Below are 16667 nucleotides of genomic sequence, written 5' to 3'. Positions count from 1 at the left end.
TCAAACTGACATGTGGGCTTGGCCTGTTTAAACTCTGAAAACCCGTCAACATGGCAAGTACCATCATTTTTCAAATCTTTACATGTATGGATATATTTTTAAGAACTACATTTTAAGGCAAATCAGATGATGCTAATCTGAAGTCGGCACGCCCTTCCTATGCAGAGATACGTTTTTTCTTTGTTCACACAGGAGCCTTATCAGTGAAAAATATGCCAGTTCATAGTTCCCATGTTAATTTTGTCCTTCACCCTCACACCAACTTTCAAATCTCTCGGAATCAAGGGAAGGCCCAAATCAAGTTTTCATTAATAACTTCTGTTATGTTAATCATTTAAAAATCATTTTGGTGTGGTTCAAAGGGGGTTATTGTCACCTTTAATAAAAGTCTGGCATGACCTTTGTGGTATATACACCGCCATTTTTATGCAATAATATGTATTTTTCCATTAACTAAACTCCAGCATTTATTTTGTTCTCTTAAGTGACTTAAGCAAGTGATCAGCCAGAGGCTGCCTGATGTTTATCTTCGCCTGTCCCTTCATGGCCTTGTAATGGCCCTGACTGCAACTCTAATGTACATTTCATGGGAGTTGTGACCTCAAGGTCACTGCTGCTGAAAGAACAGGCATGGCTTTAGCTGTTTCCACTGTGGTTTAAATCTAGGCAATTTCTTTCTTTCTATTTTGTGAAGCAATGGACCTGATTGATGGCTGACAACCAGACCTCCCACGCCAGGACCAACAGAGGAAAGGTCTTGGATGTTAGGTTTCATTTTCAGGTGAAAATGCCCATCTGCATGTCAAATTCTTCAAGAAACGGCTTTTAAACTGACACAGAATGCATTTTACATAACTAGGCTTTATATCCATGTGTAATGTACTCCTTTAATCTCCCAGCTGCAAAAGACATGAGTATCACTTCTGGATTGTCCATATCTATAGGGCAGTTATATGAGAAAACCATGTTCAAACTCTTAAAGTCTAGTGGGCACTTCTCTCTGCATACTGTCATTTGGATGAGGAGAAAGGAAGTTCTTTTGTTTCTTATAATTGCAATAAGCTTGGTTTCACTTGAGATTACTGGAGCACAGTTTGGTATTTCATTGAAGATAATGTACATACTGCTATCTGTCTCTTTAAGTAAAAGTGCAGCTCTCCATAGATTTAGTAAAACAGCATTTTCAGCCACATGTCTTTCTTTTCCTTGCTGGAATGCACTGTGCATATCTTTGCACTTTTGAGATTTAAGCCCACTTTCCTTGCTTTGAGATTTAGGTCTGTTTTTAGTTCAATAGGCCTCATGTCTGACAACACCATTTCTGTGCTGGCTTTAGACTTCAATGGGACTTTACAAATCACTCTGGCCTCTTTATTTCTGGCATTCAGGGGCTATATTTCACCCCACATCTCAGGCTTGAGGTAGGGAGTTCAATTGTTTAACTGCAATGGAAGGGAAGCTGGAGCCACCCACTTTGGAACGTTTGAGTCTAGGCTATACCAACCGACATGAGTATGGCGTTCTAGTGGGTCTGGACGAGGCAGAGTTGGTAGTTTTCTGGGATAGGTAGGGCTGGGCAGATCTGGAGATACACCTGTGGATGATAGAGAGAGTCTTCAACAGGATCATTTCTTTTATTGGGAGCCAGTGAGCAGCCATCCTGGCAGCCGAGATGTGTTCCCTTTTGGGAATGTTTAAGGCTGCTCTAAGGGCATTGTTATGGATCGTCTGGAGTTTCTGGATGTTCTGTGGAGAAGTGCCGAGAAAGAGTGCATTGCAGTAATCTAGCCTAGCACCTACCACTGACTGTGCGATAGTTAGACAGCTATCCGTCAATAGGAAAGGTCTGGCAGTATCTAAAAATTTGGTTGTGTATGCTGCTGATGAAACTGTTGATGGACCAGTGAGGAGGAGCTCTGTCTTCTCGTCATTTAGGCATAGGCCATGTGTTGCCATCCAGGCCTGGATGGTCGAATAGGCGCAGTTCAGGGTGTCAACGTCTTTGGGATAATTGCCAGATATGGTAGGAGAATTTGGTGTCATCGGCATAGTCATTGTATGCTATGCCGAGGGTGTCCAAGCAGTCAAAGAGTGGTTTCCTAAATATATTACAGAGCATGGGAGAGACACAAGATACCTGTGGCGCTGCACATTTGATTGGGACTGGCAGGGCACAAGCTTTTTCCGAGAAGTCCCTCATAGTTCTCCCTTCTAGAAAGCAGGTGATCCAGATCGCAGCTTCAGGTCAAAATGATGCAGAGGTGGTCGTATAGTGGTAGAGTATCTTGCGGTCGACCAGGTCGAATGCTGCGGACAGGTCCAGAAGGAGAAGCAGAGTAGATTTCCCTTCATCCTGGATCTCATCAATCTATTTTTTTACGTCTAGGAGTGCTGATTCTGTGCTGTGTCCTAGACAAAAACCCGACTGTCGAACTCCTAGGATGTGATTAGATTCAAGGTGGTGCTGAATTTGAACATAGGCTGCTCTATAAAGTTCTTGAAGGAAAGGGGCTGTGGTGATGGGCCTATAGTTGTTGGGGAGAGCAGGGTTCAAGGATACTTTTTTTAGCAGAGGGAGTACCCAGGCTTTCTTGAGGCTAGGTGGGACTGCGCATGCTTCAAAGAAGGCATTGATAAAGGCTGTAATGAATGGGCATCATTTTTCTGCACAGTCTTTGATGAAGTTGACAGGGAATACATCACTTTTACATCTTGAGGGTTTAACACCCTTTAGTATGTGTAGTGATTCCAGTTCTGTGACGTTATGGAAGCAGAGTGGTGGAATGTTGAGGTTAATGTGTGTCAGAAATGATCTGTTGCAGAGGTTTCAGAGTGGCGTGTTTTAAGAAAATCTTTTCATCAAGTTTGGATAGTGGTATACCATTCTTTGCCTTTTGTGAGTGTAGAGGGAGGAGTGATTGGAGTTTCTAGCTCCTTCATGATGCTGAAGAGCTCTTCTGTGTCAGATTTTGCGTTGGCAATTCTGGCATTAAAGGTAGAGGCTTTAGCATGAATAATGGCTGATTTGTACAGTTTGGCCGCCTTTGTGAAGGCTGACTTTTTGCCTGAGAGGGCCTTTTTTTCCAAGCGGTTTCCGTGAGCCTTTTTTTTGCTCAGAGATCAAGGAGATTGGGACTTAACCAGGCATTGAGGTGTCCTGAAGGTTTGGATTTTTTAGGTGCAGGGGGCGATGAAGTTAACTGCGATAGTTGATGTTGAGGAATAGAGATTTTCTAGGGTGTTAGGATCTAGTGAATAGTCGTGCACTTGCCTGAGTACGTCCAGGTGGGGTAGGATGTGCTCCTTGGTCAATTTACGAGAGCTGGGGTCCATATCTCGGGAGGATGGCTCAGGGGCAACGCGCTTGCCTTGGAAACAAGAGGACGCGGAGCAACACAGGTTTGTTCCCTGGGTCCGTGCTTAGAAACCTATGGGTATTAAGCGTATTATAAATAACCAATCATAATCATAGTTGGAGTTAGTGGTATGGTAGTAAGTTTGGATTAGTAGAAAAGAAGGATGGTGAAGGTGATGATGTGGGGGTTATACCAGGGACGCGGAGCATTCGATCTGATGGTAATAGTGCAGTTGAGGTCTGCGACCCAGTCCTAAGTGCCGCCTTCGACAAGTGTGGGGGTGTTGAGACATTGGTTAAACCCAAGAGCAGACAGTGAGTCGGGCAGTGGGGTGGCTTGGAGGTCAGTGGAGTCATTGAGGCCCAGATTTAGATTGCCAAGGAGGATGATTCTAGATAAGGGCTTAATCTTGTCAGTTACTAAGTGCAGGGGTTTCCTTTGAAGGTCAGGGTAGGGCCAGGTGGACAGTAGATGAGGTGGAGTGTGATGGTATTGGTGGGGGTCATCTGCAGCTTTATGGAAAGAAGGGCGCACATTTTAATGGAGGTGTTGAGCGGCCCTATATAGAGGTGGCTTTTGGCAATAATGGTGACTCCTTCGCCTCTGGCGTTGTCTCTGTCATTCCTAGGTATGGTGAAGCCTGCAGGGATAGCCAGAGAGAGGGCTGGCCCCAAGGCTGCATGGAGCCAGGGTTCAGTGATGGTGAGAGCGTCAATGTCATCTGTAAAGAGAACGTCATGGACGTCCAGCGCATGGGCTGGTATGGAGCAGGCATTAATCAGAACAAGATTGAGCATGGGCAAAGCTGGCCCAAAGGGCTTACATGCCTTAGTGTTGGGAGGTTGCATTTCCTGTGAGATGTCAATGTCTGGGTTGGGTATAACAGCATTGTAGGCAGAGGAGCTTTGGCCGGCACCTTTGGGTACGGGGCATGCTTTAACCCTTTCTAGGCTGGGATGGTCAGGCACTGTGCTGGTAGTCAGGGTGGGAGGGCAGGTGGCTGTCTTTGCATGATGGTTGGTATTGCAGGTGTAAGCATATGTATTTACTGCAGTATTGAGAAGTGCAGGGCCATCAAAATCATTCAAAGTTGAGTTGTTCATCATAGTCAACGAGTTCATCAGCCCTGGGCAAATGGTGAGCATCCGTCTTGGTGACTACATTGACCCCTCTGTAGTCCACACAGAACCTCCAATCTGTGGTACCTGCCGGGGAACTGGCCTTGGGAACAAGGACCCCTGGGCTGGACCATGGACTGGTTGAGGGTTCAATGACACCCAAATATAACATCTTGGCAACCTCTGCCTGGATGTGGTTCTTTACTCTGTCTGGCATCCTGTAGCATCTGATCTTAACAGGTACACTGTCACAGTGTCTAAGACATCCCTGCACCATTTGGGGAGGCTTGGTGTCAGTGAAAACAGAGGGGAAAATATCTGGAGCAAAGCCCTGCAGGCCATCTGCTGCTCTGGTGTCGGATCTGAGCCATCCTGGGGATTGCTGTGCAGCAAGTCATGAAGGGGCTCACTCTTATCCTTGTCTTGCCCTTAAGCTATCAGGAGACATGAAACTTCCTCTCTTCGGTGGTAATGATTCAGCCTGTTGATATGGAAGACCTAAGGGGCTACCCCAGGGATACCCATGTCAACCAGGTAGTTAGCCTCGCCCATCTTGGGTATTATCCTGAAGGGTCCAGTCCACTTGTTTGCCAAAGCTCTGGGATTTGTTGGCTCCATAACAAGGATCTCCTGGCCAGGATTACAGTCCACCTGTGAGGCCTTGAGGTCATGCCAGTACTTATTCAGCTCCTGGCTGGCCTGGACATATTCTGATGCCTGGCCCATCATCTGTGCCATCCTCCTCCTGAGACCTAGTACATAGTCTCCCACATGCTTGGTAGGACATGGAGGGGTGGCTTTCAAGTCTTCTCTAACTACGGTAAGGGCCCCCCTCACAGGATGTCTAAAGAGGAGCTTGAAGTGGTGGTATCCAACACCCTCCTGAGGCACCTATCTATAGGCAAACATCAACATGGCAGTAGGAAGTCCCTATTTCCTCCTCAGGGGCTCTTCCAAAGCACCCAGCATGCTTTTGAGAGTGTTATTAAATCTCTCAACCAGACCATTGATCTGGGGGTGACAGGGTGTAGCAAACTTGAAGGTCACCCCTCAATCCCTCCACATTGCCTGCATATAGCTGGACATAAAAAATGGTTCCACTGTTAGAGACTACCTGTTTAGAAAACCCCACTCTGCTGAATATGCCAAGGAGGGTCCTAGCAACCACCTTGACAGTATTAATCCAAAGGGGTATAGCCTTAGGGTACCTGATGGAATCATCAACCAGAACCAGGATGAACTGACAATGTTGATGCCAACCCTCTCAAAGGATGTGCCAACCACTGGTAAAGGCTGCAGTGGGGAAATGATGCTGCCTCCAATCTTACCAGATGGCTGACAAGTGGGGCAGGTCTTGCAGAGTAAGCTTCCCCTTCTATCCCCATCTTGGGCCAGTAATGGTGGGCTGAGTGTCTTTGCTTGGTCTTCTTAGTGCCAGGATGACAAGTTAGAGGCACCTCATGAGCCAACTGCAGAAGGAAGGTCCTGTAGATATTGGGTACAACCAACCTTTTTAACAGCACTAGGTCCTGGCTCAGTGGGCTCACTGTAAAGGAGCTTACCCTCCCAATAAATCTTAAAGGACCTAGGCACTCCACCTTGTGCCTGGTCTGTGGCCTATCCCCTCAGACCCTCAAGAGAGTGCAGCTCTCTCTTGGCATTACATAAATCCACCCTAGAGGTCCCACCTTCAGCCAACAGCTCAGGCTTATCCTCTGTGGTCAGTATCTCTCCTTGAGGAGGGTTCTCTGGCTCTTCTCCCTCAGGAGTTGATTCTAAGTATCACCACCAGGCCAGTCCCTCAGGAACTTGGTCCGCAGTTGGTGCTGCTGATGCAGGTAGAGAAGGGGCCCCCTTCACAGAGGTGGCCTTCATGCTCTTCCTGGTTGCGTTGCTCTTCCTAGTTGCTTTGGGTTTCCCCTTTGCCTTGGGTAAGTGACTATCAGTTAGACCAGTCCCCAACTCAGCTAGGTCAATATCCAGGAGCACCTGGGCAGGCACATGTTCCTGTGTGATCACAGGAATCATTGCTGTCTTATTATCCATTTGGAATGGTAACTATGGCTACAGCTGAGAGTTTGGGGGGCACACCAGCGTACCCAGTGGTTCTTGGAGGATCAATTATATAGTCTTCTTCCTTAAGCAGTGTCCTATCCACCACTTTCATGCTAGCCCCTGTGCCTCTCAAGCCAGTGGAAGGTTGGCCATTAATGAGAGCACATCTAAAAATATTTGAGTGTTCAGTGGGATGCAACCCAGTACTTCTGAGTACTGGTCCCAGGCCCCAGGGGAAACTAATGTGGTCTCTGCAGGATCACCTGATGTGATGCTTGGAGAGTAGGTGAAGACAGTGGGTTCCACCTCAGGTATAGAGCAAGGTTAAGTCAGGCCGACAGCCTGGACAGCAGGTACCTTCAATACACTTGGGCTCACCATTCCTGTGTTTCTGGGCTCCACACTCCCAACAAGTGTGAGGGACACTATAAAACTGGACTAGGACCACTGGTAGTATGCTTTACAGCAGGGGGACAATCACTCTTACTCACACCCCCAAGAGACTTATCCCCACTGGATTTGTGGACCTTAGAGGAGTGATGTTTAGATGTATTTGAATGTGGCTACTTATTGGACTCATCAGGTTTCTGAGAGGTCCCTCTCTTCTTGTCCTTATCCTTCCCACTGGGATCCTTGGGGGACACTCTGTGGGAGACCCATTTGTCAGCCAGCTCGACTAACTTAAAAGGGTCTATGATATTCTGGTCAGCAATGCACTGACGCAGCTCTGGTGAACAAGCCTCAGTAAATGTTAAAAAACAAGAGGTGGGACAAAGCAACAGATGTTTTCACCTTGTAACCATCAATCCACCCCATCATGTTCATATGTGGAGCATTCACCCAGTCAATCCAAGACATAGCTTCTTTCTTTTTATGTGTCATACCAAACCTGACGATCAAAGCAGCTTTCATACACTCATACTGACTCATTTGGTGGCAGAAGACTTGATGCTTGCAATTGTTCTAGCTGTACTTTCTACTTTGGCTTTCTACAGCTGAATACCTTGCTTTCAGTGTCTTTGTCTTTAAGCATTACTTGTGTCAATCCCTCCTAACTCAGATTCTGTTTGTAGCTCCTTATACTGAAAGGCTAACTTTTCTCTTTGTAGCTCCAACTTCAATAATTGGGGTCTCAGGACATCCCCCTGAAGAACAGTGCTGTGTTTTTAATAGAAATGGCATGAGAGGTGGCAGTCCTAATGGTAGACTCTATAATATCCTCAAGGGCATGGTCCCCATTAGAACCCTCCCCAATTTCATCAGGAATATCAGAATCTGCATGGTAATCGACTACAGCAGCTAACATCTCTGCCCTGGACCAATCCTCAAAGTTGTTCTGACTTGAGTGTCGTGTAGACCGTTGAAACCTCCGTCCTCAAGTGACGCACAGGGGAACTAAAAGAAACCCGCTGTGCGACCTTTGGGGCCACAGGTGGGAGATGTTACTTCCCGGATCCACGGAACCTCTGGAACACCAAGGCTGCTGTCAAAAAGAACGAGGTTAAGTACAAGGCAATTACAGTATATAATCACGATAACCAAAGAATCTGAATAGCCTTACCTATCCGGTGTTTGGAAAACCCAGGAAACCTAGGAGGGAGGTTCGAGACTCAGATGAGGCGGTCCCTATAACATGAGGACCGCAGACAAGTGTGGATGCAGGATGAACCACCTGTAAGACTGAAGGCGTGACTTGAATCCCAAAAAGGAAATGACGTAGAAGTTCAACAAGGTACCAAGGATGATCCGAAGGCAAGTCAGGTTCGTGTCCGAAATCCAGCAACAGGTAAACAGTTCCAAGCAAAAGTACAAAAGGGTAATCCGAAGGAGTCCACGAGAGAGTTCCAAGATCAAGGTAAACCAGAAAAGCAAACCAAAACGTAACGCCAAACAGGGTCTGAAGACAGCTGAGAAGCAATGAATGTTCCGTGTCTCAAGCCTTCTATACTGTGCGTTTCGGGGTCATGTGACATCCACCAAGGTCACGTGAGGAACGCCACTCTGGATCACGTGATCGGCGTGGAGATGTAACGCTGCCCCTTCTGCTGTATGTTCTCCATGGCAACTGCCAGTGCAGGAAGGGTTGCAATCGAGCCCGTACACCACACCTGGTACGGAGCTTTCGGTCCTTTGGGTAAACCGAATCACATGAGCCTCGAACCCTGAAAGGAGGTGTTGGTGAAATGTGAGCAGTATTCTGGTGTGCAGTGGATCGGTGTGCAGAGGATCGCCTAACAAAAGTCTAAATCTCTCACTTCACAAGCATCTTGTAGAGCTTCCAAGCGCTTTCTGGCTAGTTTACCATTAGCAATAGGCTCCATTATTTGTAGTGATGTCTTTTCAGTATATGCAACAAAATCTTTCTAGTGTAGATATTTTGTAGGAGGCAAGGTTAAAAACTGTGTTCTAAAACCAGTGATCCCACTGCTCTGCCTCCATGTTAAAGACTGGAGGGGGGTTGCCTGTGATACTACCCACTATGGTTGAGGTAGAGGCACAGAGGCACCCTTGCCAGGGCTCTCAAATGGTAGTAGTCGACAAGCAACCAAGGCTGAGACTCACAGGAAGGTATGTAGGCTGGTTCTTAAGTACAATGAACCCCCATATACCCGCCAAGGAATGTCTACACACTATGTTATGCACTACCCAAGTTCTTTTATTAAATAGCATAAGATGTAGGTGGTTATATACCAATAAATAGGACTCACTTTGTACTCAAGATTCTCTACTTAGCTTCAGTAATAATGCACCAACTGGTAATGGTCCTAGAAATGTAATAAGATTATTAAACACTGTTTAACTCCATAAGCATACATGTAGAAATGTAAGCAGCACTTTAAGATACTGGCAGAATACTTTCTTTAGTGTCAAGATGCAATTCTGAGTGAAGATCCCCCCACCAGGGGATCCTGTAGGAAACTGTAAGTTATACTTTGCTTTTATGTTAATGGCCAGTCCTTATATATGTTTATTAATTGTCAGATGTTTTCTCTACAGGTCCTACCACCACAAAGGGCCTGGGATGCAACAGTGGAGCCAAGACCAAGTTGAACCTGAGACCCCTAGATAGACCCCTGCTGGAGGAAGCCCCTCTTCCTCATCACAGTATACCTTGGGTGACTTGGAAGCCTAAGTGGTGGAGTCTCTCCACTTTACTCGATGATGCCCCTCGAGGATGAACCCCTTCTGTTACAAGAAGTCACTGGGTCGTTGCTGTCGAGCAGGAGAGGGGAACTCAGAAGTATCTGAAAGGCTACAGTGGTGGTCTGTCACAGTAGTCTCATTGGTTGTTTGCTTCTTGGGCTGTGGATGTTCCACAAAGATGAAACTCACTGTGGACCTTGAAAAGGCTTGGGAGGTGAGGGTGAATCCTTTTATTTCTGTCAATGATCTTCAGTGGTGGGTGCAGTGACAGAATTAGGTGTCAGGTTTTGTCAGTTTGCCGTTTTCCGTGGTTTGCTACTTTGATGCTGCAGCACGGATGACAGGATGGCTTCTGGCAACTTGGACTCGAGAAATTGACTTCTCTGCAGGCTACCACCAAGTATGGACCTTTATGATTTTTTCCTCAGTGCAGGAAACCCACCGCCGGGCACTTCTCTGCTGAAGGCAACACTGAACTTCCTCAGCCATGGAAAAGTGGACAGATGTCGGGTGGGCAGTACTACTTGAAGATTTCTTCAGTTGTTTGGATGTTTGTAAGATCCGGGTGTCAAGCAGCACTATGCCAGGGTGCCCCCTTTTCTGAGTGATACACTGCGGTCTGGATTTCTAATGGTCACAGACAACCTCCACATCCTGGACAATTCTGATGGTCTTCTTGGACACAAGATGTCCTGTTTCCCTTCTTATGGACCAACGAAGATACCACCGCAGGATGACAGTCTCACAGGACAGGCTTCCAGGACACTTCTGGTGAAGAACAGCAATTGCATGAGGTCCCCTCGTAGTCCTTGAATCACCACAGCATGTTTTGGATTCAATGAAGAGTTGCAACAGCAGAACCTCTTCCTCCAGCTGGATTCAGGATACAGGCTTCCAGGAAAACTCCAAGCTTCTGACACAGAGGTAAGTGAGCGGTCTTCTTATATACACAGATTCCCTCATTCACTCAGGCTGAGCTGAACTCAGTTAGCCAATCACACACTAGTGCATTCATCGTGCAGCACCCAATCAGGCTCACGGGCAGTCAAGCCATTCCCCCAAACCAAGACACCCAAAACAGTGGATGTGTATTTGGGACACCACCCAGCCTTTCAGAGCACACACTGCATTCATTCAGTTTCAAACAGGGCTGGCTCAGTGGGACCAATGGCATTGTGACACACAACCAAAACCAGACACCCACAACAGAGAATGTGAGTTGACTCATCTTTCCATTCAGCCAGGTCCCATCCCTAGGGTGTACCCAAAACAAGCAGGTAGGCAGAGGGCAGACCCATAGCCATGCATGTACCTTCCACCCAACATCCAATCAAGGGAAGGGAACCAAGCCAGGGCTTCTCTGGTCTTTGAGAAACAGGAAAAAAAGGTTGTTGCAGTAGCCAGGAATCCATTGATTCCTATGGCAGGGCCTGGGTGTCCAAACTGTCCCTACAAAATCAGTATGTAGCTTCCACCAACCCATACCCTGGTATGTGGGACAACACACATGTGTCCAAAAACATCCACTAAGGGTACCAAGGTGTACCATACCTATGTGTGCCATAGGGGTACCCCATGGGTCTTACTCACCAACAATATAAATTGAAGAGCTGCACTGCCAGGGGTCCGAACTGGGCTTCTGTGCAGACAACAAACAGAATGCAAAGACTAGCGGAGTAGTGGGACAAGAGCTAGGATGCCCTGGTCCTCCAAAGCATTTCCAACATCACCCTCCCTTCAAACATTTCTACCTCCCTGTGTCAACCTGTTGGTGCTCCCCACTCATCTATCTCTTCCTGCTGTCCCCCGCTACTCTCTCTATTGTGCTCTGGAAGTCCCCTTCACACTGCAACAAAGTTGTGCAACTAATGGACTACTTTGATTCCCAGCACCAAAATCTGTCATGGTCATCACTGGAACATGACGCCCCCTCCCCGCCATGTCACAACCAAGCTCGCTGCCCTCTACACACACAATACCACCTTCTCTTACTCTCCTCAATTTACTGACAGGGATAGAGGGAGTTGGCCTAGTGGTCTGCAAGTCAAGTATATCCACTGCCATCACCATCCAACCTTTTGTCCACAAGTGCTGCCATTCTACTCCTCACTCCCACACTGCTGATTGTTGTTCTAATCAACATGCCACCTTTCCTCTCAACTCCTTCTTCCTTGTCTAAAAACTCCTTTTAAACTCTGTGGCCCTATCGCAATGATGGGCCTCTTCTACTTGCCTAAAATGTCATGTGCCCAGTATCTTCAATTTGATCAACTTGTCTTTGACCACCGTCTGGCCTCCCTTGACAATGCACTAATGCACATTAATGTTAAATCCCTAGACCGTATCTTTCAATAACCCCCTCACTTTATTGGTACGGTCCATTGACACCTCTCTGCCTGACCACTGCCCCCTGCACTTCAAAGTTTCTGTCACTCCTCCTATTACTCCCCAACCTGACCCATTGCTTACTAAACACACACTCAAACTTGACTCTCTGGCTGTCTACCTAGCTGGGGCCATTTCCCTTATCCTAGCTCTCTTAGCCACAGGCCTCCTCCATCAAAATAAATGTGACATCAACTCTCCTCTCAACTCCCTTTTGACCAGCAACACCCAGTTTGCATTTTTATGCCCTCTTACTTTGCCAACCGCCCTGGATAAACTCAAGGATTCACCAACTCAAGATGACGATGCAACTATATCTATGCATTTGACAGAAGTCCTGCTTCCCTTCATCCCTAGCCTCCTACAAGGATTCCCTCGCCAGTGACTCTACTGCCTTGGCTGCTGCAATGTCAAGCTGCATAAAAAACCTAATTTCTCCCGTACGGTTCAGGGCAAGCTTCCCCCACCAGACCGTGCTCTATCTTCTCTCTCTCTCTGCCAACCACTCCACACTTTAATTCTCCAAAATCTGCTTGATCAGAGGCACCTTAAGTGCCCTACCATCTCTGCCCAACCCGCCCTCATTCTCCCCAATGCCCTACATCCCCATTTGATCCACCTATGCCTCTTTTTTGCCCACCAATCCAACCAAACCATCTGTTCTCCTATGGGTCCCTTGCACTGCAAACAATAAAGGAACTTGCACCTCTCACTTACCAGTGGGGCCTTCTCTGCCTGCTTCAAAATAGCCACCATGCTACCTAAGCTATATAAAATCACTGCTGACCCCAACAAAATTCACAATTACCAGCCGGCCTCCCCTCGTACACAGTTCTCTAAGGTTCTGGAACATGTGGTAATCAATAGGAGGACCAATTATCTGGAGGCCAACAAATTCTGCTAAACTCTTCGATCCATGTTCTGCAGCAGACTCTCCATGGAAACCGCAGTGGCCCATGTCTCTCCTCTGTCAACCACCTTAATGTGTGCTCACTCTCGAACTTTCCATTCCTCTTCCAACTCCTCCCCTTAGTCTGCACCTCTACCCATGGGCTCGCCCTGTCCTAGATCTATTTTCCGATCCTTATCTGCTTTCACCCTTCAATATAATGCCCTACATAAAGACACTTTCCCTCATCCTCCCTCTTCAGCCACTTGTTTTGTCCCATTCACCTTTAGTTCCCCCAATGCTGGAACTCCCTCACTCCAGACATAAAAAAGAACTATCCTCCTAGCATTCGAATTTGCCCTCAAAGAGCCTCCTTCACCCACGAGGGTATACCTGCCCTAATCCTCCTCAACACCCTTCTCCATAGCCTCCCTTATCTGCCATCTTCATTTCACCCAAATGTACAAAAATGTGCATAATTGTAAACGTATTAATTTAATCAAACTGAAAATGGGAACAACGGTACATAATTGTAAACGTAGGGACTTTATCAAACTGTAAATGAATGAACATGTTTGTGTGACTAAAGACAAGAACGTTCAATTACAAGAAGACGGAGCTTTCGTTCTTTGAAGAACCAGGAAAGGGGATTGCACCTCATTTTATCCGCAGGCATCGAACGCTTTGCATCTGCCCTCCCTCCCAACGATCACTTGCTTACTTCTCCCCGTCCTTCCGTAAGAGGGTTGCCCTCCTGTTACAGCAGTGGGCCCGATTCATGGCACATTTGCCTGCTTCAAAGTTAATTTGCACTGCTGAAAGGGGACTTTGCACTGCCGACACATACCCTGATTCATGGAACCATGCAAAGTGCATTTTTTGCAGGGCAAAGTCACTTTGTACTGCAAAAATGACTATGATTTTGCCCGAACTTGGCACTGCAAAAGTACACTTTGCACAGTTCCATGAATTAGGGTTTGTGTCGGCAGTGCAAAGTCACTTTTGAGCAGTGCAAATTCACTTTGATGCAGGCAAATATTCCATGAATATCGCTCCATGGACAAAAATATAAACATTTATAAAAAAAAATATATAAAATATATTAAAAATATAAAAATATAAAAAGCGCTTGGAAGTGGCTGTAGAGTGTCCGATGGCGGGGGAGGTGAGGGCTGCATAAACACCTAAATAAGTAAATGAAATATGCACGCCTAGTTATTTTCCCATGTATGTGCATTTTGTGTGTGTGCACTGTGTCTGTTTAAGAACGATGCCTTGTTATGTATTGTGTTCATGGGTTCACGCCTGTCTTGCATGCCCACATTCTTATTGAGGCGCCCTAGCAGAGGAATTCAATAGCGCCTACATCCAGTTTATTGGCACTACATGTATGTTTCAATTCTGGCTGAACGTTAGTGATTTCAAGTGCACACTTTTGTGGCTTAACTGTGTTGATCCGCATTTGATAAGTAAAAACATTTAAGAAACAAATTAACAAAAACATATTAAGCTAATACGTCCAATCAGCTGAATGCTTCACACGTTTGTCCTGCTTGTATTTGTGTTTCTTTACCTGCAAAATACATGGTTAAGGGAACCTGTTCACTTCATCTTTACTGCCATGGCAGTGGGGGCCAGGGAACAGTGTAGGGTTCTGGAGGTTTGTGGGGAAGGTTGATACAATTTAACGCTCCCTCAGAGCATGTCATGCACGGACTGGACCCCACGCGGCTGCACTCTGAAGGAATGCACGCCTGCTGGCTGACTGTGTGTCTGTCAGAGCAGCACGTCGCCCAGGCAGGCACAGGCTAAAGTGCTTCCGGAAAAAAAATGCATACGATAACCAGGCCCTTCCGATTCAGTGGGCTCCTACTGCACGCTCACTTGTCAATGTAAGTAGCTGCTACTGTTACATCTGAAACGCAAAGGTAATTGTGTTTTCCCAGCACCTGCAGTGAGGGTAATGAGTGACAGCGTGCCTCAGTGTCCCGAAGTGTTCTGGGAAGGCTTTCAGAGCAGTAAGCAAGCGGTAAGTCAGCGAGGGTCAGAAAGAGGTTAAAGAAAAGCACATCTATGAGTACCTGAAAACTTAACTGCATGTGCAAGTGCAAGACACGTTTTCTTTGTTCATTAACGCAAATCTGATGAAGAAAACGGATTTCAATCACTAAGTATTGGGCACAATAAGTAGGGCTGATAAACACAGCAATATAGAGGACATTCTGCTTGACCTATAGCACTACTGGTTTTATCCAGTAGTGGTATATCATTTCTAACAATAAAAGAAAGTTGCACATGTTAAAAAAAAACACCAGCTGAAATCAGCAGAGATAAATAGCCAGTTCCGAGATACAACTCAAACCAGTAATGTCTCTAGCCATTCTGTGGGTGCACAGCCATCCCACAGGCCAGCAGAGCAGACTAGATCCAGTATTAAACATTTGTAGCTGAACTGGCATTTTCTTTGGGGCATTCCTATCTTATTGGAACTCAAATACAACAATGTCTAGGGCTACTTGTTCCATGTTTTAGGGTAAATAAAAAAGATGTATAAATGAATAACTAAATCATGCAAATTAATGGTTTCGTTGTTTTACTTAATCCAGAGAGCCTTTTTCTAATACGCGATACTTCACTCCATTCTCACAAAATAAAATACAAGATTGCATGGGGATATTTGAAGAACTATGGAAGGACAGTTTCTCTTAAGATGTTGAATCTGACCTGGTTGCCTGAGATCCGTGGCCTGGAATCCCCTGGTTCTTCGGCTGCCCGTCCTATCACTGCAAAGCTATCAGCCCGCCAGTATCTGACTTCTGCTCCTGCCGTTCAGGTGAGGTCAGACCCCTGACATCCTTTCCTGGCATCAAGTGGAAACGTCAGTGTTTCATAAGCTGGGCAGTGGCCTCCGTCACTGCGGCACCCCGAAAGCCCGCCTCCCTGGCACTCCTCTTAGAGGAACATGGACTCAGGAGGAATAGGGGGAGGGGATGCTCTCACGGCAACTGGGACCCCCACGTTCCGTCATGGGGGTAAAATGGCTTGGGCCCTCCTGAAACTATCCCCGGCGCTCCATTCTCTTGCCCAGCGCGCGCCATCACTTGTCACAGCAAGAAGCAGAGAGCAAAGAGAATGGACACGCAGTGACGGCTGGGGGTATGCTATTCCAAACAGATCACTTTGCACTTCACGTCTAACCTCTGAGTGCCGCGCATACGTAATTGCAATTAAGTGAGCACTTTTGAGAAAGGCTGTTAACGGACATTTGCTGAGAGTGAAGCACAACGTTTTAGGCCGGAGTAAATATGAAAACGAAAAAGAAAAAAAACGGTAATGTATTTGAAAAAAATATGTTACCTAACAGTGAAATTGTATTTGTTTAGCTCAGCCACTTGATTCTGGATCTGACATGCCATCCCTAAGTCACGTTTAGCTATGCCATTTACATTGATTTTAAATCAAACTGTCATATAAATCTGTCGCTTTAATTTACAAAAATATATAAGCATTCTCCTCTTTGTGACAACCTTTATAGGCCTCCCGTGCATTTGCAATCCTAATGCCGTGACTGCACGATCTGGCACCGTGACTTAGGCCAGACTTAATGGCATGCGGCAGAGCCCTGGAGAGGTTCTCCCCGCCTCTCGGGCTGCCCTTAGCACCACACGCATGGCCCATAGAAGCTCAGAGGAGGCTCCCCTGAGAGGCTGGCCAGACCAA

The 16667-nt window shown here is 46.5% G+C and overlaps 1 protein-coding gene across 1 annotated transcript in view; it reads right to left on the bottom strand.

Moving 5' to 3' along the window:
- The window catches only part of OPN5 (opsin 5), a 533338-nt gene extending 517601 nt beyond the window's left edge, over window positions 1-15737 (bottom strand). The window contains exon 1 of the mRNA XM_069605842.1: window positions 15672-15737. The gene's annotated coding sequence lies outside the window, so the exon portion shown is untranslated. The remainder of the gene's footprint in view (window positions 1-15671) is intronic.
- Between the last annotated feature and the right edge of the window lie 930 nt (window positions 15738-16667).

Source organism: Ambystoma mexicanum, chromosome 4p (assembly GCF_040938575.1).
Source record: "Ambystoma mexicanum isolate Mex_15411 chromosome 4p, UKY_AmexF1_1, whole genome shotgun sequence".
Lineage (NCBI taxonomy): Eukaryota > Metazoa > Chordata > Amphibia > Caudata > Ambystomatidae > Ambystoma > Ambystoma mexicanum.
This window is presented reverse-complemented; position numbering and strand designations above follow the sequence as displayed.